The 26128-nt window shown below is 39.2% G+C and overlaps 1 non-coding gene across 1 annotated transcript; it reads right to left on the bottom strand.

Annotated features, from left to right (window-relative positions):
• Positions 1-4819: 4819 nt before the first annotated feature.
• LOC122726943 lies at positions 4820-4931 on the bottom strand. The gene has a single exon (XR_006352934.1). It is a non-coding gene; the product is annotated as a U6 spliceosomal RNA (small nuclear RNA).
• Positions 4932-26128: the final 21197 nt, after the last annotated feature.

Raw genomic sequence — 26128 nt, forward strand, 5'->3', positions numbered from 1 at the left:
CCTGCACTTTGTCTGAGATAAGGATTGCTACCCCTGCTTTTTTTACTTTAGCTGAGGCATAATATATTCTGCTCCAGCCTTTTACCTTTACTCTGTGTGTATCTCTCTGCTTCAAATGTGTTTCTTGTAAGCAACATATTGTAGGATTCTGGTTTTTAATCCACTCTGCAATTCGCTTCTGTTTTATAGCAGAGTTCATCCCATTCACATTCACAGTTATTATTAGTGACTGTCTATTCCCCTCCATTCTATTTACCCCACTTTGTACTTTTCCCCCCTTCTTTCACCCTATTTCTCCTCACTGACATTTTACTTCTTACCCCTGCCTCCCCTGATCTGCCCTCCCTCTTTATCACCCCCTCTCTTTTCTTTACCCTTTTCTCCCTTGCTTTTGTCCTCCCTTCTATCAGTCCCCCCTTTCCCTTCCCCTTTTGCTTCCCTGAAGAATGAGTTAAGTTTCTTTATCCCAATGAATGTATATGTTATTCCCTCTTTGAATCAAATCTAATGAGAATAGGGTTGAAACAATGTTCCCCCTTCCTTTCTTTCCCTCTATTGTAATAGGTTTTTTTTTACCTCTTCATATAATTCATCCCATTCCACCTCCCCTTTCCTCCCCTCCCCATAGACTCCCTTTTTAACCCCTTAATTCTTTTTTGTATCATCACATCAAAGACAATTTATATTTATACCCTCTATGTAAAGTCCTTCTCTCTGCCCAAATACATTTACAGTTCTTAAGAGTTATGAGTATTATCTTCCTGTGTAGGGATATAAACAGTTTAACCTAATAGGGTAACCCTTTTTTTTTTCCTCCCCCTCTGTTTACCTTTTTAAACTTCTCCTGAGTCTTGTATGTTGAAATCGAATTTTCTATTCAGTTCTGGTCTTTTCACCAGGAAAGATTGAAAGTCCCCAATGTCATTAAATGTCCATCTTTTCCCCTGAAAGAAAATGCACATTTTTGCTGGGTAATAGATTCTTGGCCGCAATCCAAGCTCCTTTGCCTTCTGGAATATCATATTCCAAGCCTTGCGGTCCTTTAATGTTGAAGCTTCCAGGTCCTGAGCAATCCTGACTGTGGCTCCATGATATTTAAATTGCTTCTTTCTGGCTGCTTGGAGTATTTTCTCCTTCACCTGATAATTCTGGAATTTGGCTACAATATTCCTTGGAGTTTTCCTTTTGGGGTCTCTTTCAGGAGGTGATCGGTGGATTCTTTCAATGATGATTTTATCCTCTGATTCTATGATATCAGGGCAGTTCTCCTTAATAATTTCCTGGAATATGGTGTCTAGATTCTTTTTCTGGTCATGGCTTTCAGGCAGTCCAATGATTCTCAAATTGTCTCTCCTCGATCTGTTTTCCAGATCAGTTGTCTTTCCAATGAGGTATTTCACATTTTCTTCTATTTTTTCATTTTTTAAATTCTGCTTGACTGATTCCCAGTGTCTCATGGATTCCTTATCTTCCAACTGTCCCATTTTAATTTTTAAGGTATTGTTTTCTTCAGTGAGATTATGCACCTTTTTTTCCATTTGGCCAAGTGAATTTTTTTTTTAAGTGAGGCAATTGGGGTTAAGTGACTTGCCCTGGGTCACACAGCTAGTGAGTGTTAAGTATCTGAGGCTGGATTTGAACTCAGGTACTCCTGACTCCAGGGCCAGTGCTCTCTATCCACTGTTCTACCTAGCTGACCCAAGTGAATTTTTTAAGGCGGTCTTTTCTTCAATGAGATTATACACCCTTTTTTTCCATTTGGCCAAATGAATTTTTTAAGGCTTTGTTTTCTTCAGTGAAATTATGTGCTTCCTTTTCCAAGCTGCTGATTCTTTTTTCATAGTTTTCTTGTTTTGCTTTCATTTCTCTCCCCATTTTTTCTTCTACCTTTCTCGATTGATTTTTCTTTTTTCTTTTTTTTTTTTTTTTCAGGGCAATGAAGTGACTTACCCAGGGTCACACAGCTAGTAAGTGTCAAGTGTCTGAGGCCGGATTTGAACTCGGGTACTCCTGAATCCAGGGCCGGTGCTTTATCCATTGTGCCACCTAGCTGCCCCTCTCAATTGATTTTTAAAATCCTTTTTGAGCTCTTCTAGGAAGGCTTTTTATTCTGGAGACCAATTCACCTTCCCTCATGAGGCTTCAGATGTAGGCAATTTGAGGCTATTGTCCTCATCTGAGTTTGTGTTGGCTTCTTCCCTATTGATACAGAAGCTCTCAATGGAGAGGGCTCTTTTTTGCTTCTTACTCATTATTGCAGCTTATTTATTTTTTAAGTTGAGGTCTGCTCTGGGGGCACCAGGGTCCCTGTTTTGGGGTTCTTGTGCAGGGGTATAGGTGCTGTGTGACCGGCTTTTTACTCTGAGGCCTTTATGGTGTGTGGAGATCCGCCGCCCTGTACTTCCTGTCTGATTGCGCTCGGCCAGCCAGGTGCCTGATCTGGGCATCTGATCCCACCTGACCTGTTCGTGGCCCTCTCGGCTGGTGCAGGTAGGTTTTTCCACTGCCCTTTTTGGCCACCAGATTTTTGAACCAGGTTCTAGGGGCCTCAGTTGTTTGGCTGTGGCCCGCAGCTCCAGCTGACTTGCCCTGACCCCCTCGGCGCTGGGCTGCTGCCCTGTGCTGGGCCTCCCTTTTGCCCGAGTCAGACCGACCTTTTCCTGAAGTCTTCTAAATTATCTCTGGTTGGAGGACTGTGTCTCTCTGTCTCTTTGCAGGTTCTGTAGTTTCAGAATCCGTCCAGAGACTTGATTTAATGTCCTTTTTGAGGGAACAGAAGGAGAGCTCAGGCAGCTTGCTGCTTCCTCTCCGCCATCTTGGCTCCCGGTATTTTTAAAAAATTACTGTTTTCTTTAGTGTATTTAGTCTTCTGATATCAACCTAATTTAGTAATGGTATAGGTCTGAAATTCTACCCTGGAACCAACCTGACACAAAGGAAACAGAACTGGGGTCTAAATCAAGATACTTGGGTTATAATCCTCATTCTTCACTGAAGGAGCAGAGTCCCCTTGGCCAAATCACTTAAATTCTCTGAACCTCAGGTTCCTCATCTGTAAAATGAGGTGGGGGATTGGTGTTGGACTAGATGATCTTAAGGGTCTGGCTCTGAGCTCTAAGCGTCTATGATTTTATGAAGAGGGAAGAAGTGGCTAGCTTCTGATAAAAGCATCATATCACAAACAATATCATCAGAAAATGAAATCAAGACAGGGAACAAATCAATTCCACAAATAGCTGTGTATGTATAGTTAGATCATCCATGAGTTAGGGTAAAAATCAATATTAAAATAAAAGGGGAAAAACAAGAAGACGCTGTTTTTCATAACAGCTGTGGGTTTTTTTAAGCTATCCAAATAGAAAAAGGATAGTTTCTCCTGTCTCTTCATCAAGGTTTCCCCACAGAGTCCTACCCCTCTGACACAGATTGTGTCTGGAGCCTGTAGGGATAAGAAAATCAAGCAGAGGATGCTCAAAGCTCTTGTCCACTGAAGCAGAGGCTCAGAGACACAATGAGCTCCAATTCCTCACCTGTGACTGTGCTTTGTATATTCTTCCCAGGATGTTAACTTGTCTGACCCCAGGTAATTTTAGGGGGTGTGACTCTCCTATTTGCCCTCCTCCCTGCTCAGGGGCTCCAATGCTTCCAACTGTCTATCCATATGAGCAAGCTGCCAATCTCTAGCTCCCCATACAGGCAGGTGAGCCAGAAGCATCTTTGCTGGCAGCAGCTTCTGCCTTAGTGTAGAAGGGCAGTCAGAGAGCAAGAGGTCCCAAGCACTGACCCGGGCAATGTGGGCCCTACTCCTTGCAATCATCAGAGCAATCCAGATAGAGAAGATCCAGGAGTCTGCTGAGGCACTTGTGCCTCACTGAGGTCCCTATCCTGGAGAAGGCGGATGTGGAGAACCTGGTCATTCTGGATCAGGTGAGGATCAAATACAGGTCTCTGGTGAAGCACAGATTTGAAGCACCTTTCTCCTGTGGGAAGAGGTATAGCTAGAACATTGGAGATAACAACCGTCTCCAAAACTTTTGCCTTGCTCCTTGTTCAGGGACATTGACTCACTCTAATAATGAGGGGCTTAATACTGCCCTCTATTACCCAGACTTCACTGAAGGCAAAGAGGATCCCTGACATGGCACTTCCAGGTGAGAGCTCAAAGGATTGGGGAAGAAATGACCTTTGAGGAAAGACCTGGCAAAGGAGCCTGGGGTGGAGGTGGGGATGGTGATCAATGAAGAGAGCCCTAGCCTGGGAGACAAGTTTTGTATATGTGAGCCCTTTTCCTCTTTCTTTGATCTCTTTTGGGTATGGAACTAGTAGTGGTATCATTGTGTCATTGTTGGTATCCCCAGTTTAAAAACTTTTTAGGCATATTTTCAAATCGCTTTCCAGAATTACTGGACCAGTTCACAGCTTCAACAATAGTAGGTTAATGTAACTGCTTTCCTACCACCTCTCCAGAATTCATCATTTTTCTTTTTTGTCAACTTTGCCAATCTGATCAGTATGAGACAGCCCCAAAGAGTTTTTTTATCATAAAAGTATTTTATTATTTTCCCAGTTACATGTAAAGATAGTTTTCAACATTGTTTTCATAAGATTTTTAGTTCCAAATTTTTCTCCCTCCCCAAGACAGAAAGTAATCTGATATAGGTTATATATGTATAATCACATTAAACATATATCTGCATTAGTCATATTTTGAAAGAAGAAACAGAACACAAAGGGAAACCCTCAAAAAAGAAAAAAAAAACAGCCCAAAAGTTGAAACAGTATGGTTTAATCTGCATTCATTCTTTTTTCTGGATGTGGAGAACATTTTCTATCATGAGTTCTTTGAATTTGCGTGTCATCCTTGCACAGGGGCCATGCTAATCTTCTCTGTATTGTTCCAATTTTAGTATATGTGCGGCCGAAGCGAGCACTATCATGAGTTCTTTTAAATTGTTTTGGAATATTGCACTGCTGAGAAGAGCCAAGTCTATCACAATTGATCATCATACGATGTTGCTGCTACTGTATACAATGTTCTCCTGGTTCTGCTCCTCTCAGTCAGCATTGGTTCATGTAAGTCCTTCCAGGTTTCTCTGAAATCTGCCTGCTCATCATTTCTTACAGCACAATAGTAGTCCATTACATTCACATACCACAACTTTTTTAGCCATTCCCCAATTGATGGGCATTTCCTTGATTTCAAATTCTTTGCCAACACAAAGAGAACTGCTATAAATATTTTATACACGTGGGTCCTTTTCCCTCTTCTATGATCTCTTTGGGATACAGACCTAGTAGTGGTATTACTGGGTCAAAGGGTATGAACAGTTCCATAGCCCTTTGGGCATAGTTCTAAATTGTTCTCCAGAATGGTTGGATCAGTTCACAGCTCCACCAATTTAGTGTTCCAATTTTCCCACAGCTTTTCCAACATTTATTATTTTCCTTTTTCGTCATATTAGTCAATCTGATAGGTGTGAGGTGGTACCTCAGAATTGTTTTAATTTGCATTTCTCTAATCAATAGTGATTTCGAGCATTTTTCATATGGCAACAGATAGCATTGATTTCTTCATCTGAAAACTGCCTGTTCATATCCTTTGACCTTTTTTTCAATTGGGGAATGCCTTGCATTCTTATAAATTTTACTTGATTCCCTATATATTTTAGAAATGAGGACTTTAAAAAAAGAAATGAAAACTTTAGCAGAAATACTGGCTGTAGAGATTATTTTCCAGCTTTCTGTCTCCCTTCTAATTTTGGCTGCATTGCTTAAAAGTTGTGGTTTTTTTTGTTTGTTTTTTTAGTGAGGCAATTGGGGTTAAGTGACTTGCCCAGGGTCACACAGCTAGTAAGTGTTGTGTCTGAGGCTGGATTTGAACTCAGGTACTCCCGACTCCAAGGCCAGTGCTCTATCCACTGCGCCACCTCGCTGCCCCTTAAAAGTTGTTTTTAATTTGTATTTCTTCAATTATTGGTGACTTAGAGCACTTTTGTATATGTATGGCCTTGGGGTTGTTGGTCCTTTCAGAGATTGAAAACATGGCCTGGGAATGTTATGGTGGTAAATTGCAACGTGTAGAGCAAAAGAGAGTATCAGTAAGCCAATTTGGAAATTGAGGGAGTAGGGGCAGCTATGAGTCTCAGTGGATAGAGCACCAGTCCTGGAATCAAGAGGACCTGAGTTCAAATCCAGCCTCAGACACTTACAAACTGTGTGACCTTAGGCAAGTCATTTAATCCCAGTTGCCTTTTAAAAAAAAAAAGAATGTGAGGGAATAGTGTCCTTAATGAGTGAGTTCAATGTGAGGATGGCTCCAGTGTTTGTATGTGAGAGAAAAAGTAAGTGTTCCAATGTATTGCAGGGCAAAAGAATACAACTAAGAAGCATTGATTATGTCATGGAACTGGGCGTGATAGATTGGGAGAAGTTAGGGCCATGACCTTATTTCTTGTACCTCCCTTTGACTGTGTTGCAAAAGTCAGATCTCTACAGTGATTTTCTGAGTACCTCGTGGTTTACAAGGTACTTTTCAATAGTAATAATAATAGCTAGCATTTGTATAGCTCTTTAAGGTTTGCAAAGAGCTTTCTGTGTTATTTCCTTTGGTCCTCACAACAACCTTGTGAAGTGGATTCTCTTATTCCTATTTTATACTTGAGGAAATCGAAGCTCAGTGAGGTTAAATGACTTACTCATGGTCACAGAGTTACTAAGCGTTTGAGACAGAATTTGAGGTCTTCCTAACTCCAAGTCCAGTGCTCTATATCCACTGTACTCCCTAGCTGCCTCTTAAGTCACTTAACTTCTTTGAGACTCAGTTCCTTCGGTTGTACAATGAAAGTGCCATCTGAGATCTCTTCCAGCTTTAAATTTATGATTCTAAATCCAACCTCAGATACTTCCTAGCTATGTGACCCTGGGCAAGCCACTTAACTCTGTTGGCCTCAATTTCACCAATCGCAAAATGGGGATAGTAATTGCACCAACTTTTCAGGGTTATTGTAAGAATCAAACGAGATAATATTTGTAAAGCACTTGTACCTGGCACAGAGTAGGCATTTAACAAATGCTTGTTTCATTCCTTAACTTCATGAGGTGGATAGTACAAGTACCCTCGTCCTTATTTTACATTGGTTTCAAAGGAAATAGGAAACTACAACATGGTGTTTATACCTGTGCCTATCTTTGGGAGCAGGCTAAAGTTGTCACTTTGCCTTAAGGATGGGGGACTGCAATTGTCCCCATCTTCCCCTCCCATCTTTTCCCTTCTTACCCCATCTCCCTACACTTAAGGAAGGAGATTGGCCTTATCTTCTTTGGCCTGTCTGCTGTCTTCCCACTTCTCCAAATCACATCAATTCATTCTTTCTAGTTCCCTCTGGAATCAGCAAGATATTGCAGTTTCATTGGCTTTTTAACTTTTTATTTATATGCTTTTAAAAAATTAATACTCTTCTTTTTTTACCATAAACATTCCCTATTAGTAACAATGGCTTAGAAAAAAAAGGTTGGAATAAATGTCTTCTAAAGTCCCGTTTTCCTCTAAATCATGTAATCCTATTCTAGGCTTGAGATTTATAAAGGAATGGGAGCTATACTATAGTAACCAACCAGGAGCTGCTTAATTAGCAATGACATGAATAGGTGTTCTTTTAAAAGTTAATTTCGTAGGATTAGGACCCAAATTGTCTATTTTCCAGTACAATGAATTTCTATTATTATTCAAGCAGCCTCTGTTCTCCATTCCAGTAGACCTAAATTTTTCTTTCTCTTTAACCCTTTTAAAATTCTCTTCATTTTTCTCCTTTTGAAGTATTAGAGGCCTAGATATCTGAGCACAAAGTCTTATAAAAATTAGGTGCTTAATGTATGTTGAATTGAATTCAGCTGAAGAATAGAATGAAACAATCAATGCTTAAATTTATTTCTCTTAATCAGCAGGATTAGAAATTATCCCTTCAAAAGGGACACAGCAGAACAAAAATGTGTCCCAGTTCATTACCTTGGAGTCAAAATTGCATTTCTTCAGACCTCATAGGAACACTTTGCTTGTCAGAACTTGGCTGGTTCACAGTTCCTTCCAAGCAAACCTAACTGAGAATTTGCCTGAGAGTCATGCCTAACATATCTGTAAGAATGAGACACTGCAAATAATCTGCTCCATCTCCATTTGGCTAGTTAACAACTTAAGGGATGATAGGCTTTAGTGTCACAAACAGCACCCAATTTTCTTAATATATACATTTCTACCAAACTCCTGACATCCTTCCATTTCCCCCTACTAGACTGTAAGCTTCATGAAGACAAGTTTCATAATGATCATACCTTATCTAAACTTTATAACAGTGCCCAGAATAGTTTTCTAAACACAGCAAGCATTTAAAAAATCTTCGTTGAATTAAATCATATGTGCATGAGGAGTATTCCAAAGTTTCCTGGAAGTCCAAACAACTAAATCTTAAATGTCCATTAAACTTTGGTTTCTGACCCTGACTGAGACTAAGAAGCAAAAAACCCTGAATTTTGAGCTGGGGCAAGCACCATGCAAGGAAAATCTGTAAGTGAAAGAGAAAAAGTAGGACATTTTTCATACATCTTCCTCTTCCTCCTTTATATTCCTTCTCAAGATAATGAAAGTAAAAGTATCTGGGCATGAGCTGGAATAGTGTTTACTTTCTTATGACTGGTAGGGTTATTTTTAACATTTAAAAAAAATTTTCAGTTCCAAATTCTTTTCCTCTCTGCAGACCTTCCCTCACCCATTGAAAAGGCAAGCAATATGATACCCATTATATGTGTGAAGTCATAGAAAAAATATTTCCATATTATTCATGTTGGGAAAAAACAAGAAAAAGAAATTAAAAAACAATATGATTCAATCTATACTCAGAGTTCATCTGTTCACTCTCTAGAGGTGGATAGCATTTTCATCATGAATCACTGTATTATGAGAGTAGCTGAGTCTTTGACAGTTGATTATTGGGGCAGCTAGGTGGCGCACTGGATAAAGCACCGGCCCTGGATTCAGTAGTACCTGAGTTCAAATCCTACCTTAGACACTTGACACTTACTAGCTGTGTAACCCTGGGCAAGTCACTTAACCCCCATTGCCCCGCAAAAAAACCAAAACAAAACAGACAGTTGATTATTGTTACAATATTATCATTACTGTATACATTATTCTCCTGGCTCTGCTCACTCTGCTTTGCATCCGTTCATATAGGTCTTCCCAGGTTTTTCTGACACCATCTCCTTCTTCATTTCTTATAGTACAATAGTATTCCATCACAATCGTATTTCACAACTTGTTTATACATTCCCCGATTGATTGGCATCCCCTCGATTTCCAATTCTTTGTTACCACAAAAAGAGCTGTTATAAATATTTTTGTACGTATTAGTTCTTTTAATTTTTCTTTGATATCTTTGGGATACTGACCTAGGAACAATATTGCTGGGGAAAAGGTTATGTACAGTTTTATAGTCCTTTGGGTACAATTACAAATTGTTTTCCAGAATGGTTGGACCAATTCACAACTTTGCCAACAGTGCAGTATACAACAGTATACCTATTTTTCCACATCCCATTTATCATTTATCATTTTCCTTTTCTGTCATGGTAGCCAGTCTGATAGCTGTGAGTAATACTTGTGTTGTTTAATTTTCATTTTTCTAATTATTAGAGATTTAGAGCACTTTCATATTATTATTGATAATTTTTATTTCTTCCAGTTTACTGAATTGATACAATAAAGGCAAGAGCAACAGATAAGAGGGAAGAATCCTAGGAAACGGAGGGACCTTGAGTTGAGAGGTTTAACTCGGATATCTCAACAACTTTGGGTATTGGCCAGAATGTCTAGAGTAGGGATGGGTAAGAAGTAGGGTTTAATCTGTTTATTTTTCAGATAATAGGAGAAGTCCAGGATGGAAATGGGGAAGAGATATGTCACCAGGAATGGTAGCAAGGTGGCACAGCTAGGTATGTGACCCTGGGCAAGTCACTTAACCTCTGCTTGCCTCATTTTCTTTTTCTTTTTCTTTTTTTTTTTTTAGTGAGGCAATTGGGGTTAAGTGACTTGCCCAGGGTCACACAGCTAGTAAGTGTTAAGTGTCTGAGGCAGGATCTGAACTCAGGTCCTCCTGACTCCAGGGCCAGTGCTCTATCCACTGCGCCACCTAGCTGCCCCATTGCCTCATTTTCCTCAGCAGTATGCACTATATAAAGACTAACATTATTATTATTATCATTATCCAAAACCAGTCTGGAGTTTCAGAGTTAGGGAGATATGTTGCCTTAGGTTTATACTTGTCCTCTGGACAAGGTTTTTTTTGGGGGGAAGAATGTTACTGAATTCAATTCATTGCATTGAGGGAGACATACTCTCTAGACATCCTACAAGAAGAAAGTTACGTAAAATCTCATGGAATGAAATTACAGTGAAAAAGTTAGCCCAGGAAGGATGGGAAACTCTCAAATAAATATGAAGTGCTAAAGCCAAAATGAAATAATTCTGATAAAAAGAAAAAAGAGAATTGACTTAACTGATGCTGATGCAGAGGGAACTCGCCCACCAACTTAGATTTTAATTAGACATGTACAGAAAATGGAAGCAAGGACAATTAACATGATTATTACAAAAGCATGACAGTGCATTGTCAAGAGTGCCAAAGTTCAGAATGTGTTGAGGCTGGCAAGGAAAGCTAAGAACAATAAAAATAATGGCTTAGGGGGCAGCTAGGTGGCACAGTGGATAAAGCACTGGCCATGGATTCAGGAGGACCTGAGTTCAAATCCAGCCTCAAACACTAGCTGTGTGACACTGGGCAAGTCACTTAACCCTCATTGCCTCACAAAAAAGCTTTAAAAAGCTATATTGTTTAAACGAAGTGGATCAAAGAAGGGCTACTTCTTTTTCTGCCAAGGAGAATGACCTTTGGATTGGAAAGGATAGAACAAAAATGGCTAATAACCTCTCACCTAAATCACTGCAACAGCCTCTTAATTGGTGTCCCCTGCCTCAAGTTTCTGCCTACTCCAGTGGGTCCTATACACAGTTAGCAAAGTGATTTTTTTTTTTTTTTTTTTTTTTTTTTTTAGTTCTCAACTTTTGTTTATACATGCTTTACAATTTCAGATTTTTCTCCCTCCCTCCCTCCCCTCCCTCCCCCCTCCCCTAGACAGCAGGTAATCTGATATAGGTTATATCTATATATATCTATACATATACATATAGATATATATATACACACACATATATATACACATAATAACATTAATCCTATTTCTGCATTAATCCTGTTACAAGAGAAAGAATCAGAGCAGTGATGCAAAACCTCAAAATAGAAAAAAAAAAAACAACAGCACCCAAAACAAAAGAAATAATATGGTTCAATCAGCATCTATACTCCACAGTTCTTTCTTTCTTTTTTTTTCTTGGATTTGGAGATCCTCTTCTATCATGAGTTCCCTGGAACTCTTCTGTACCATTGCATTGGTGAGAAGAATATAGTCCATCACAGTAGGTCAACACTCAATGTTGATGATACTGTGTACAATGTTCTTCTGGTTCTGCTCATCTCACTCATCATCAGCTCACGTAAGACCCTCCAGGTTTCTCTGAACTCTTCCTGCTCATCATTTCTTACAGCACAATAGTATTCCATTGTATTCATATACCACAACTTGTCCAGCCATTCCCCAATTGATGGGCACCCCCTCAACTTCCAATTCCTTGCTACCACGTAAAGAGCAGCTATAAATATTTTTGTACATGTGGGTCCCTTTCCCCCTTCCATGATTTCTTTGGGCAAAAGACCTAAAAGTGGGATTGCTGGGTCAAAGGGTATGCACAGCTTTATCGCCCTTTGGGCATAATTCCAAATTGCTCTCCAGAATGGTTGGATCAGCTCACAGCTCCACCAACAATGCATTAGTGTTCCAATTTTCCCACAGCCTCTCCAACATTTATTATCTTCCTTTTTTGTCATTTTAGCCAATCTGATAGGTGTCAGGTGGTACCTCAGAGTTGTTTTAATTTGCATCTCTCTAATCATTAGAGATTTAGAGCATTTTTTCATATGGGAATAGATAGCTTTGGTTTCTTCATCAGAAAACTGCCTGTTCATATCCTTTGACCATTTCTCAATTGGGGAATGACTTGGATTCTTATAAATTTGATTTAATTCCCTATATATTTTAGAGATGAGGCCTTTATCAGAAGCACTGGCCTCAAAAATTGTTTCCCAGCTTTCTGCCTCCCTTCTAATTTTGGATGCATTGCTTCTGTTTGTACAAAAATTTTTTAATTTAATATAATCAAAATCATCCACTTTGCATTTTATAATATACTCTATCTCATGTTTGGTCAAAAACTGTTCTCCTTTCCAAAGATCTGATAGGTACACTATTCCTTTCTCTCCTAATTTACCTATGGTATCACCTCTTATGTCTAAATCATGTATCCATTTTGACCTTATTTTAGTATAAGGTGTAAGATGTTGGTCTAAGCCTAATTTCTGCCATACTATCTTCCAGTTTTCCCAGCAGTTTTTGTCAAATACTGAGTTCCTATCCCAGAAGCTGGAGTCTTTGGGTTTATCAAACACTACATTACTAGTGTCATTTACTACTGCATTTCCTGAGCCTAGCCTATTCCATTGATCTACCACTCTATTTTTTAGCCAGTACCAGATAGTTTTGATGACTGCCGCTTTATAGTAAAGCTCCAGGTTTGGTACCGCTAACCCACCTTCCTGTGAATTTTTTTTCATTATTTCCCTGGATATTCTTGATTTTTTGTTTTTCCAGATGAATTTTGTTATTATTTTTTCTAGCTGTATAAAATAATTTTTAGGTAGCCTGATTGGTATGGCACTGAATAAGTAAATTAATTTAGGCAGTATTGTCATTTTTACTATATTAGCTCTGCCTATCCATGAGCAATTGATATCTTTCCAATTATTTAGATCTGATTTGATTTGTGTGAAGAGTGTTTGGTAGTTGTGTTCATAGAGTTCCTGGGTTTGTCTTGGCAAGTAGACTCCCAAGTATTTTATATTACCTACCGTTACTTTAAATGGAATTTCTCTTTCTATCTCTTGCTGCTGGACTTTGTTGGTCATGTATAGAAATGCTGATGATTTATGTGGATTTATTTTATATCCTGCTACTTTGCTAAAGTTGTTAATTGTTTCAAGTAATTTTTGACTTGATTCTCGAGGATTCCTTAAGTATACCATCATATCATCTGCAAAGAGTGATAGTTTTGTTTCCTCCTTGCCTATTCTAATTCCTTTAATTCCTTTCTCTTCTCTGATTGCTAAAGCTAACATTTCTAGGACAATATTAAATAATAGGGGTGATAATGGACATCCCTGTTTCACCCCTGATCTTATTGGGAAGGCCTCTAATTTATCTCCATTGCATATAATACTTGCTGATGGCTTTAGGTAGATACTGTTTATTATTCTAAGGAAAGCTCCCCCTATTCCTAAACTCTCTAGTGTTTTTATTAGGAATGGGTGCTGTACTTTGTCAAAAGCTTTCTCTGCATCTATTGAGATAATCATATGATTTTGGTTGGTTTTCTTATTGATGCGGTTGATTATGTTAATAGTTTTCCTAATGTTGAACCAGCCCTGCATTCCTGGTATAAATCCCACCTGGTCATAGTGTATTATCCTGGTGATCACTTGCTGTAATCTCCTTGCTAATATCTTATTTAAGATTTTAGCATCAATATTCATTAGGGAGATTGGTCTATAATTTTCTTTCTCTGTTTTTGCTTTGCCTGGTTTTGGTATCACCACCATATTTGTGTCATAAAACGAATTTGGTAGAACTCCTTCTTCACCTATTTTTCCAAATAATTTGTATAATATTGGAATTAATTGTTCTTTAAATGTTTGGTAAAATTCACCCGTAAACCCATCTGGCCCTGGGGATTTTTTCTTAGGGAGTTCATTAATAGCTTGTTCAATTTCTTTTTCTAATATGGGTTTATTTAAGGATTTTATTTCCTCTTCAGTTAACCTGGGCAGTTTGTATTTTTGTAAATATTCATCCATTTCATTTAGATTGTCAAATTTATTGGCATACAGTTGGGCAAAATATTTCCTAATTATTGCTTTAATTTCCACTTCATTGGTGGTAACATCACCCTTTTCATTTTTGATACTGGTAATTTGGTTTTCTTCTTTCTTTTTTTTAATCAAATTAACCAGTATTTTATCTATTTTATTGGTTTTTTCATAAAACCAGCTCTTAGTTTTATTGATTAGTTCTATAGTTTTTTTGCTTTCAATCTTATTGATTTCTCCTTTAATTTTCAGGATCTCTAATTTAGTGTCTAATTGGGGGTTTCTAATTTGTTCTTTTTCTAGCTTTTTAAGTTGCATGCCCAATTCATTAATCTCCTCTTTCTCTTTTTTATTCATGTAAGCATTTAGAGCTATAAATTTTCCCCTAAGCACTGCTTTGGCTGCATCCCATAGATTTTGGTATGTTGTCTCATTATTGTCATTCTCTTGGATAAAGTTATTGATTGTTTCTATGATTTCTTGTTTGGCCCATTCATTCTTTAGAATGAAATTATTTAGTTTCCAATTGATTTTCATTCTACTTTTCCCTGGCTCTTTCTTACATGTAATTTTTATTGCATCATGATCTGAGAAGGATGCATTTACTATTTCTGCCTTTCTACATTTGACTAGGATGTTTTTGTGCCCTAATACATGGTCAATTTTTGAAAATGTGCCATGTACTGCTGAGAAAAAGGTATATTCCTTTCTATCCCCATTCAATTTTCTCCAGACATCTATCATGTCTAACTTTTCTAGTAATCTATTCACCTCTTTCACTTCTTTCTTATTTATTTTTTGGCTAGATTTATCTAATTCTGAGAGGGGGAGATTCAGATCCCCCACTAGTATAGTATTACTATCTAATTCCTCTTGTAACTCATTTAACTTCTCCTCTAAGAACTTGGATGCTATACCACTTGGCGCATACATATTCAATATTGATATTACTTCATTATCTATAGTACCTTTAAGTAAGATGTAATTTCCTTCCTTATCTCTTTTAATGAGATCTATTTTTGCCTGCACTTTGTCTGAGATAAGGATTGCTACCCCTGCCTTTTTTACTTTAGCTGAGGCATAATATATTCTGCTCCAGCCTTTTACCTTTACTCTGTGTGTATCTCTCTGCTTCAAATGTGTTTCTTGTAAACAGCATATTGTAGGGTTCTGGTTTTTAATCCACTCTGCAATTCGCTTCTGTTTTATAGCAGAGTTCATCCCATTCACATTCACAGTTATTATTACTGACTGTCTATTCCCCTCCATTCTATTTACCCCCTTTGTACTTTTCCCCCCTTCTTTCACCCTATTCCTCCTCACCGACGTTTTACTTCTTACCCCTGCCTCCCCCAATCTGCCCTCCCTTTTTATCACCCCCCTCTCTTTTCTTTACCCTTTTCTCCCTTGCTTTTGTCCTCCCTTCTCAGTCCCCCCCTTTCCCTTCCCCTTTTGTTTCCCTAAAGAGTGAGTTAAGTTTCTTTATCCCAATGAACGTATATGTTATTCCCTCTTTGAGTCAAATCTAATGAGAATAGGGTTGAAACCATGTTCCCCCCTCCTTTCTTTCCCTCTATTATAATAGGTTTTTTTCCACCTCTTCATATGATATAATTCATCCCATTCCACCTCCCCTTTCCTCTCCTCCCCATAGACTCCCTTTTTATCTCCTTAATTCTTTTGTATCATCACATCAAAGACAATTTATATTTATACCCTCTATATAAAGTCCTTCTCTCTGCCCAAATACATTTACAGTTCTTAAGAGTTATGAGTATTATCTTCCTGTGTAGGGATATAAACAGTTTAACCTAATAGGGTAACTTTTTTTTTCCCCCTCTGTTTACCTTTTTAAACTTCTCTTGAGTCTTGTATGTTGAGATCAAATTTTCTATTCAGTTCTGGTCTTTTCACCAGGAAAGATTGAAAGTCCCCAATGTCATTAAATGTCCATCTTTTCCCCTGAAAGAAAATGCACATTTTTGCTGGGTAATAGATTCTCGGCTGCAATCCAATCTCCTTTGCCTTCCGGAATATCATATTCCAAGCCTTGCGGTCCTTTAATGTTGAAGCTGCCAGGTCCTGAGCAATCCTGACTGTGGCTCCATGATATTTAAATTGCTTCTTTCTGGCTGCTTGGAGTATTTTCTCCTTCACCTGATAATTCTGGAATTTGGCTACAATATTCCTTGGAGTTTTCCTTTTGGGGTCTCTTTCAGGAGGTGATCGATGGATTCTTTCAATGATGATTTTATCCTCTGATTCTATGATATCAGGGCAGTTCTCCTTAATAATTTCCTGGAATATGGTATCTAGATTCTTTTTCTGGTCATGGCTTTCAGGCAGTCCAATGATTCTCAAATTGTCTCTCCTCGATCTGTTTTCCAGATCAGTTGTCTTTCCAATGAGGTATTTCACATTTTCTTCTATTTTTTCATTTTTTTTATTCTGCTTGACCGATTCTTGGTGTCTCATGGATTCCTTTTCTTCCAACTGTCCCACTTTAATTTTTAAGGCATTGTTTTCTTCAGTGAGATTATGCACCTTTTTTTCCATTTGGCTAAGTGAATTTTTTAAGGTATTGTTTTCTTCAGTGAGATTATGTACCTTTTTTTCCGTTTGGCTAAGTGAATTTTTTAAGGTATTGTTTTCTTCAGTGAGATTATGCAGCTTTTTTTCCATTTGGCCAAGTGAATTTTTTAAGGCTTTGTTTTCTTCAGCTTCCTTTTCTAAGCTGCTGATTCTTTTTTCATAGTTTTTTTGTGTTGCTTTCATTTCTCTCCCCATTTTTTCTTCTACCTCTTGCAATTGATTTTTAAAATCCTTTTTGAGCTCTTCCAGGAAGGCTTTTTGTTCTTGCGACCAATTCACCTTCCCTTGTGAGGCTTCAGATGTAGACAATTTGAGGCTATTGTCCTCATCTGAGTTTGTGTTGGCTTCTTCCCTATTGATACAGAAGCTCTCAATGGAGAGGGCTCTTTTTTGCTTCTTACTCATTATTGCAGCTTATTTATTTATTCTTTAAGTTGAGGTCTGCTCTGGGGGCACCAGGGTCCCTGTTTTGGGCTTCTTGTGCAGGTGTATAGGTGCTGTGTGACCGGGCTTTTACTCTGAGGCCTTTATGGTGTGTGGATATCCCCTGTCCTGCACTTCCTGTCTGATTGTGCTCGGCCAGCCAGGCGCCAGACCCCGGCGTCTGATCCCGCCATTCGTGGCCCTCTCGGCCGGTGCAGGTAAGTTTTTCCACTGTCCTTCTTGGCCACCAGATTTTTGAACCAGGTTCCGGGAGCCTCAGTTGTTCGGCTGTGACCCGCAGCTCCTGCTGATTTGCCCCGACCCCCTCGGCGCTGGGTTGCTGCCCTGCGCTGGGCCTCCCTTTTGCCCGAGTCAGACCGACCTTTTCCTGAAGTCTTCTAAATTATCTCTGGTTGGAGGACTGTGTCTCTCTGTCTCTTTGCAGGTTCTGTAGTTTCAGAATCCGTCCAGAGGCTTGATTTAATGTTCGTTTTGAGGGAACAGAAGGAGAGCTCAGGCAGCTTGCTGCTTCCTCTCCGCCATCTTGGCTCCGCCCCCAGCAAAGTGATTTTTTAAGCACAGATCAAACTGTGTAACTCCTTTACTTAATCAATTGCTGTGGCTTCCTATTGTCTCCAGGATAAAATATAAACTCTATTTAACTTTTTAAAGCCCCTAGGTAAGCTGGCTTCAGCCTACCTTTCCAGCCTCATGGCATATGACTACTGCCTTCTCCAACTCTGGGATCCAAACAAAGTGGCTCTCTCTGTCCTCAAAACATTTCTCACCTCCAAGTCTTTGTACAGGTTGTCCTACATTCCTGGAATGCATTCCCTCTTTACTCTGCTTCACAGAGGTCCTTTTCTTCCTGTGAAATGTAATTTTAAAAATAATTTTCTGTAGGAAGCCTTTCTGATCCCTTCAACTTTCCCTCTCAAACTTCTTCATGTTGAACTACTTTGTATTTATTCATTTTATATATATTTTATATGTCTTTGTCTCTCCTAATAGAATATAAGTGCCTTACGAATACTGATTGGTTTAATCTTTGTATCTGCAGCACCTAGTAGTGCCTGGCACCTAGTAGGGGCTTAAGAGATACTTGTTGATTGATTGAATGAAGAACAGATCAAGCCAGATGCCTATTTTATTTTTTGATAGAATTACTAATAGAAGATTGCCATAGAGCTAGCTTACCTATATTGTAGCAAACTATTTTGTAACATTTATTATTAGTCTTATGGAGAGATGTAGATTAGATAAAAAATGAGCTCAAAAATGGTTGGATGTCAACCTAGAAGATCTCTAGTGTAGTGTCTTAGGGATCTATTCTGGATCCTGTCTGAGCATCTTTATCAGATTTGTAAATGGCACAAAACTGGGAGGGATAATTAACAAACTGGATGATAGGGTGAGTTTCAAAAAAGTCCTCAATAGATTAGAAAGTTGGGCCAAATTTAGTAGAATTCAGTTTAATTAGGATAAATGTAAACTCTTACACTTGCATTTTAAGAAGTCAACTTCGAGAGTACAAATTGAAAGGGACATGTTTATATGGCAGTCTGTCTAAAAGATCTAAGGACTGCAAGCTCAATAGAACCCCAAAAAGCTAGGCTAATGTGGTCTTGGTATGCATTGAGATATATATCTTATACCACTATTAGGTCTTTTTCCCAAAGAGATCATAAAAAAGGGGAAAGGACCCACATGTACAAAAATATTTATATGTGCTCTTTTTGTGGTGGCAAGGAATTGGAAATTGAGGGGATGCCCATCAATTGGGGAATGGATGAACAAGTTTTGGTATATGAATGTAATGGAATATATTGTGCTGTAAGAAACGATGAGCAGGCAGATTTCAGAGAAAACTGGAAGGACTTACATGAACTAATGCTGAGTGAGATGAGCAGAACCAGGAGAACATTGTACACAGTATCAACAACATTGTGTGTTGATCAACTGTGATAGACTTGACTCTTCTCAGTAATACGATGGTCCAAGATAGTTCCAAAGGACTCATGATGGAAAATGCTCTCCAAATCCAGAAAAAAAGAACTATGGAATCTAGATGCTGATTGAACCATACTTTTTCTAATTTTTTTGGTTTTTCCTTTTTGCTCTGATTCTTCTTTCACAGCATGACTAATGCAGAAATATGTTTAATGTGATTGTACATGTATAACCTATATCAGATTGCTTGCTGTCTTGGGGAGCAGGGAGAGAGGGGAGGGAGAAAAATTTAAAACTAAAAATCTTATAAAAACAAATGTTGAAAACTATCTCTACATGTAACTGGAAAATAATAAAAGACTTTTATGGGAAAAAAAAAAGAGATACATAGCTTGAGAATAATCCTAGGCAATGAGGGAGGAAATGATTGCTTTTTTTCTAAATTATATAATTTACTTAGGAAACCCTAAAAACAAACCTAAAATTAATTGAAATAAAATTCATAGAAGTTGCAGGATATACAATACATCCATATAAATTGTTAGCTTTCCTGGATATTACCAACAAAATACAGGAGGAAGCGCTAGAAAGCTGTGTGATGTGGCAAATCATTTAACCTCATCTGTATGTAATTCCTATCACAAAGCCCATTGGTATGGGACTCTCTCCTTATGGGTAGAAATGAATCCTTTGCCCTGCATGAGGGATGGGGCACTGTTTGAAAGCGGGGGAAAGCTCCAGTCTCACCCAATCCTCTTTTCCAAGATTCAAGCCTTCTTTGAACTTTGAGTGGCTTTAGGTGCTTCTGGTTTCCAGCTTCAAGAGGGAAGGTAGAAGAGGCCAGCTCCACTTCAGGTTGCTGAAGGAAAAGATCTTGGTAAGACATGAGATCAACTGACAGTCTCTGTCATGTCCCTATCCCTGGCTTGTTACACTAGAAACTGCAAGGTTTTTCCCCTTAGGTAAGATCCAGGACTCTACCAATGGGAGAGCTCCTTCACTCAGTATTGTTTTGTATATACTCTCCTGTGAATACCTTTGATTTGCTTTGCCATAATCGGGATAAGTGAGTTTCTTGACTATTTGCTAAGTGTATTCGTTGTGGAATTGATATTTGGTAGAAAAGGGGTCAAGGCTTGGATGTAGAGTTTATCATGTCCTTTACCACCAATAATGATGAGACAGAGGGATCAGAAGTTAGATTGAACCCGATCATATCCCCTAAACTAACAATATTTAAGGGAGCAGATAGCTATGCTTCTAGCCTGGTGCCTCCTTTCTCTGAGGAAAGCAGAATGGCCTCAGGCCCCAACTTCTTCCTTCCCTGCCTGGCAGGAACGATTCTTTCTTGGACATGGGTGAGGGGAAAGAGGCTAGAGATGTCTACTCTGCATCCTTTCCAATCACACAATGATAACCCTCACCACAGGGGAGGTCTCTCACTACACCTGGGTCTCTTTCCCTACATGTAAAATGGATTAATAATACCTGCCCTATCTACCTAACTCTCATCCCTGGTGATGAGGAAAGTACAGTATATCCCATAAAATACTAAATAAATGTAAATAATTTATGAGCCAAATCCTAGTGCCTGCCCTCCCCTGCTGTAGAGATGGGGGATGGGAGTTAGGGAAAGTAAGGCCACTGGAGTTATTTCTAATGGCTTAAGAGAACAGACTGTTGGCTGAGTGAGAGTTGGGGAAAATAGGCATCAATCCTGCCCCTTCCCCCAACTCTATTCCATCTATAGGATTCAGTGACTACCTCCCCTGAAGGCAACAGTGGCCTTGGATGCACTGACAGATGGTATGGTTAAATGGGTTTCTCAAGGCAGCTGGCAGCCCATCTGGGTACACAGAACTTATTGGTCAGTAGTAAAATAAATTAAATTCACCAAACATTTATTGAGCATATAGCAGAAAGTACCCTGGCTTGGGAATCAGAAAACCTGTTTTTAACCTATGTGACATTGTTTTTTTCTTTTGTTTTGTTTTTGGCCAAGAATTCAATGAAGGTTTTCTCTGTGAGAAATTATATTATCTCTTCTAATCCTCCTCCCTCCTGTTGTAGAAACTCTAGATACCCCTGTATTCAGAGCAGCTCAAGGTCGATCAATGTCTAGTTTCCTGGGAAAGCATCCATGGTTCAAACTTCTTAAAGATCTGTGGTTTTCGATCCTTTTGAGCTTATTAATGTGATTGTGTCCTTCTGCATTCATAAAATAAGAGATTTAGAGCTGGGAGAGTTTATAGCAGTAATCAAGCCCAACTCCCTCATTTTACAAATGAGGAAACTGGGGTCTAGAGAAGGGGAAAGACTTGCATTAGGTGGAAGAGCTGGGATTCCAACACAGGTCCTTTGACCCTAGATCCAACATTTTCCAATGCACTATGTTGCCTCTGTTCTTATCAGTGAGGCCCAACGCTCTTTTCCTCCATTGATAGACACCTAGACACTGGCCTCTTGTCTGTATTAGTAAAAGCCATGGAACCCTTATTGTGCCCCTGTAGATCTGCTATATATTGATGAAAAAGATAGTCCCTACCCTTGAGAATACTTCCCCACTCAGGCCCTGATTAAGGAGTGTAAGAGCCAGGGCTATTAGGTAAAACATTGATCATATTAGAGTTAACTCATAGAGGGAACCAATGGAGAACACACACTTTTGGGACATGGTATATTTCAAAGTATACTGGATTTGAAGTTAGAAAACTGGTATTTGAATCATGGATATTATTTACCAGTGCCTGAATGACTCCAGATAAGCTCCATAGCCTCTCTGGGCCTCAGTTCCCTTATATATAAAACAAGGGAACTGAATTATGACTTCTAAGGTCCTTTCCATATAATTCAGTCCTCTAATCCATAGATTCTTAAACTGGGTTTTGTCCCCATATGGGGGTCGAATAACTTAATGTGGGGGTTGTGAAAAATTTGGCAACAGTAAAAGGTTATGTATACCAATTTTATATACTATATACATAGGGTCATGTAAAAATTTCTTGGATAAAAAGTGGTTTTGAGTAGGAAACATTTGAGATGACTTGATCTAATCCATCATTTTCCAAATTCTGATCTTGATGTTCCCTGAAGGAATATGAAAATGGACTGTATATAGGGTCACCTCCCCCCTTCCTCCACTCCACTCAGTTGAGTGAAACTGCTTATCCAGGCCTAGAGGTTGGAGTGAAGAGGGAAGACTGAGGCTGAATTTTCCCTCTTCAGTTTATTTCTTGCTCTAATCTCTGCCCATTCTCTCTGATTTATCTGGCTTTTCCTCTGTCCTATGGAGCTTTGGCCATCAGCACTCACAAAAGGCGCAACTTCTAAACTCAAATGTAGCTGGTAGCTACTGTAATGATTGGAATGACGCCACCTGCTAGAGACTTACTGTAGAAAAGCTCCACCGTGAAGTGAAGGTCTTTGAGGGCAAGACCAGGAGTCTTTTCTTTGGCATCAGGAAGTGACGTTTTCTGGTAGGAGGAAGAAGGGGGAGCCGGGCGCTCTGACTCACTCTTTCTTGGGGACTCTGGCGGAGAGCAGAGCTAGGAATGCGATCTCCCTTTAATAGATAGATGAATGTAGGCCTTTCTCTTTCTCTTTACCAAGTTCTTATTCTCCTTAATAAATGCTTAAAAGCCTAACTCTTGCTAAAGTTTATAATTTATTGGCGACCACTCATTAGATATTTTAGACAGACTAGCTAGAATTTTAGCTTTATCACTATGTAGCTAAGATCTCTTCTCTTCCATGGTTAGAAGCCTGGGAAACTCAGGGAAATTCTGAGGAATGTGTCATAGAAAAGATACTAAGATTTTCTCTTTTCTTAGGTCTTCTAATTTTAGTCCTTTTCTTTTTCTGTTAAGACAAAAGTCAGAGGTCCAGGGTTGAAGATATGTGGTGTGAACTGTTAACTGCTCCAGAAGGCAATTTAGAATTATACTTTTTAAAAGAGGCTTAAGTGTTCATTTGCTTTGATCTAGAGACCCTACTCTTTCACCTAAACCCCAAGGGAATCATAGAAAAAGAGATCCTATTTGAATAGATGAATTATAAAAAAAATTAAGTACTTATTATGACTGTGCTAAGCATTGGAGACACAAATACAAAGTCAAAACAATCCCTCTCTAATCTCAAGAAGCTGACACTCTTAACAAGAAATACAACACATACAAGATTCAGTAATGGAGGGGCCAGCAAAGCCCAGCAGTCCTTGGCAGGGCAGATGGAAAAATTCATGGTGTGGCACTTCCTATGATAACAAAGAATTGGAAAGAAAATAAATGACGATTAATAGGGGATTGGTTAAATAAATTGTGGCATACAAATACTATATCCTATGACTACTCTGTAAGAAATGATGAACATAAGGAATTCAAGAATCATGGGAAGATAGATGAACCAGGGGGGGGGGGAGTTAGCACAATCAGAAAAAAATTACAGAAAACTATAGCATTGTAAGTGGAAAGCTCATAAAAATGAAATGGAATACTGTGGAAAATAATGACTAAACTTTGCCCAAGTGTAGGAAAAAAACACTCATTGGGGTGGGGAACTATTTCTGTGGACTACTTTATATACAGTCAGATTCAGTTGATGTGTTGGTTAATTTTTATGAACTTTTCCCCCTCTTTTTTTTTGGGGGGGGGGCATAGGGCAATGAGGGTTAAGTGACTTGCCCAGGGTGACATAGCTAGTAAGTATCAAGTGTTTGAAGTCAGATTTGAACTCGGGTCCTCCTGAATCCAGGGCTGGTGCTCTATCCACTGTACTACCTAGCTGCCACCTAGCTGCCTCCCCCCCTCTTTTTTATTTTGCTGATAGGTGGCACAGAGGATAGAGTACTGGGCCTGGAATCAGGAAGACCTGGGTTGAAAGTCTGTCTCAGACACTCACTAGTTTTGTGACCTTGGGCAAGTCACTTAACCTGTTTGCCTCAGTTTCTTCAAATGTAAAATGGGGACAATAAGAGCCCCTACTTCACAGAGGGTCAAATGAGATGTCTATAAAGTGCTTAGCATAACACATAGTGCTTTTAAAATATTGGCTAGTATTATTAGCTCTTGCAAAGAATGGTTCACTGGTTAGGAGAGAGGTGAGAGAGATATTTGTAAATAAAAATTATATAAAAACAAAAGATATTTTAAAATGGGTACTATTAGATTCTTTAACAAAATATATGGAGACTTTAACTCCAAGAAGATTGATAGGGAAGTTGTTTCATTCTTCAGAAGTCAAAGAGGAATTACCTGCCCTGCCCTACTCCACTTTCATTCCAAAGAGGTCAGTTAGAATAGGGGCTTTCATTGTTCCCCAACCAGGAAAGTTCTGGGTTGATACTTTTCCTTTCCCTCCCCATCCCTGCATTTGTGGGAGGCAATACTAGAAGTGTTCTAGTAGCAGAAACAGTGGAAATACACAGGACCAGGCACATCTGGCCCAAAACCAATACTGGATCTTGACTTGAGTATCGGCACTTGGCTCTAGTGGAAAAAAACAAAGCATGAGGCTCTCCAACTCTTTTTCTCCCTTTTTTCTAAGTCCCGGCTTTTAAACAAGCTCTGCCAATATCTTTTTTTTGTTTGATTGCTTTTAGTTTGGGGTTATTGTTGGTTTTTTTTGTTTTTTGGTTTTGTTTTTTTTTTGCTTTATGGAGCATACCCTTAGGTCTACTCTGGTTTCCCCAGTCAATACTTTTCCATGATATCTTCTAAAACAAAACCAATGCTTTGCCTTTCAATCTCAGATGCCCTGAAATTTTCCTGCTATCATCCAGGTGTGAACTGGAGTTCGTGTCTGAATTAGATTGACTTGAATAATACTTTTGACTTCCCCTAAGGTGGGAAAAGCAGATCAGGCAAATTTTTTGAGTGAAATCTCCTAATAAGCTCCTCAGAGATTACAGATTGGTATGGTTCACAGCTGAATCCGACCAAAAGTCCCTGAACTGAACAAAGTCATGGTCATAAGCCATGTGAAGACTCAGATGCTGAACTGTGCCCTATATTTGGAGACAGGGTCAGGAGATGTTTGTATAACACACTGGAAACATCCACATGTTGTAGCCAAGGTATGATAATGGTTTTCACAGAATCACAAAGTTGGGTAAGTTTGCCAGAGAGAATTGTAATCAATGGGTTGATGCCCTTCCTCAGTTTCTCCTGACATTTGCAGTGTAATAGTGAAGTGGTCCACCCGTCACTCTTTGACGCTACCACATGATCAGTCCATCTTCTCTTCCTGTCATACCTTCCTTTACTAACATCTTCTGCTCCTGGAATTTCTTCCAAGTTCCTCCTCGGTTATCTGTTGCATCCATCCTATTCACCCCTCCACCCTCCATATGCTTTTCAGCATTAATAGATCCATCTTTAATTTGGGGGAGGGGGACGGTTGTGTCCCAGGTTTATCTTCCACATCCTCCTTCCACTATGCCTACATCTCTTTCTCTAGGACTGCTACCCATTGTTGGCAGTTCTGCTCTCTGGGTCCAAGCAGAACAAAACAAGTCACTTTTTCATGTGACATGAAATACATGAATGCATTTCAAATACATGACATATGGCTATCACGTGCCCCAAGTCTTCTCTTTTTCAGGGCAAACAACTGCAGTTCCTTCAACTAAATGTCATGAGACACGGTCGACCCCCTTCTACATTCTTTTCTCTGACCTTCCAAAAATATGGTGCCTGAAGGGAGCAGAATCCTCCAGCCATGGGCTGAGCAGTGGCATGGTGCAGCTGGGGCTCTCTGGTCCTGGATTCTATGCCTCTTCCTTCCTTCCTTTCTTTTTTTGTAAGGCAATTGCGATTAAGTGACTTGCCCAGGGTCACACAGCCAGTAAGTGTTAAGTGTCTGAGGCCGGGTTTGAACTCAGGTACTCCTGACTCCAGGGCCGGTGCTCTATCCACTGTGCCACCTAGCTGCCCTATGCCTTTTCCTAATGTAGCCTGCGCAGTCTGAATGGGAGGCCCACTAATTCTCCTACCCCCTCCCCCTTCCAGGTCCCTCCCCCCCACCTTCTTTAAAATATTTTTTAAAAATTTATTTTTCTCCCAAATAACATAAACCCACCTTCT

The sequence above is a fragment of the Dromiciops gliroides genome, chromosome 4 (genome assembly GCF_019393635.1).
Source record: "Dromiciops gliroides isolate mDroGli1 chromosome 4, mDroGli1.pri, whole genome shotgun sequence".
NCBI classification, from domain to species: domain Eukaryota; kingdom Metazoa; phylum Chordata; class Mammalia; order Microbiotheria; family Microbiotheriidae; genus Dromiciops; species Dromiciops gliroides.